Source organism: Galeopterus variegatus, unplaced genomic scaffold (assembly GCF_000696425.1).
Source record: "Galeopterus variegatus unplaced genomic scaffold, G_variegatus-3.0.2 Scaffold6710, whole genome shotgun sequence".
NCBI lineage: Eukaryota > Metazoa > Chordata > Mammalia > Dermoptera > Cynocephalidae > Galeopterus > Galeopterus variegatus.
In genome coordinates this window covers 51,189-52,499 of record NW_007732821.1, presented here as the reverse complement: position 1 = coordinate 52,499, position 1,311 = coordinate 51,189, and positions in this window count along the sequence as shown.

The window sequence follows — 1,311 nt, the reverse complement described above, 5'->3', positions numbered from 1 at the left end:
AAAAAAAAAAACATCATTGGGGTTTTGATAAGTATTTCCTTGCATGTGAAGATTGCCTTGGGTAATACTGACAACGTGTGAAGTCTTCCAGCCATGAACTGGGGTGTGTTTTCCCTTGCTTATGTCTTCCTTAATTTCTTTCAGCAGTGTTTTATAATTGTCATTGTGCAGTCACCTCCTTGGTTAAGTTATTCCTAAGTATTTTACTCCTTCGGAAGTTATGGTAAATGTAATTGCTTTCGTAATTCCCTTTGCAGAAGTTCGTTGTGAGCACGTAGGAATGCAGCTGGTTTCTGTGTGCTGACTTTGTGTGTCATTGGTTTGCTGAAGATTCGTCACCTCTAACAGGCGTTTGTGGAATCTTCAGTATTTTCTACATGTAAGATCATATCATCTGCAAATAGAGACAATCTTACTTCTTCCTTTCCAGTTTGGATGTCTTGTATATCTTTTTCCTGACTAATTACTTGCTCTGGCTAGAAGCTCCAGGACTCGGTTGAGTGGAAATGGTGAGCGTGGGATCCTGTGTGTGCTGTGCCGTTGCGTGGCATGTCCTGTATGTGACTTTCAGGTCGAGCTGGTTTGCAGTGTTGCTGAAGGCGTCTGTTGCCTTACTTACCTTCAGTCTGGCTGTTCAATCCATTATTGAGGAGGGGACATTGATGTCTCCAAATATGACTGTGTAAATGTCTGTTTCTCCCCTCAGGTCTCTTAGTTTTTGCTTTATATATTTTGGAGGCCTATCATTAGGTGTGTAAATTTAATAATCATGATACTTCTTGCTGTATTGAACCTTCTGTTAATAGGTAAGGTCTTTCTTTGTCTCTTGAAACCTTTTTGATTTAAAGACTGTTTTTTCTGAAATATAGGGCACCTCTGCTCTATTTTGGTTACTGTTTGCATAAAATCTTTTTCCATCCCTTCAGTTTCAATGTTTGTGTCTTTGTATTTAAAGTGAGTCTCTTGTAGATGGCGTAAAGTTGTCATGTGTTTTATCCATGCTGCTAATCTCTATCTTTTGATTCGCAGACGGCTCCTTCTCACTGTGTCCTCACATGGCGGAAGGGGTGAGGGGGCTCTCTGGGGTCCTGTTATAGGGACACTAATCCCATTCATGAGGCTCCACTCTCATCACCTCCCAAAGGCCCCACCTCTAACACCATCACCTTGGGGGTGAGGTTTTCACCACAGGAACTTGAGGGACACACACAGTCAGACCACAGCAGTGTTAGGAGCTTTTGCTGAGCGAACGTGATGTGCAGGGTCTGGTGTCTCCGAGCGTTGGCCAGTCCCTGGGTCTTTGCCACCCGT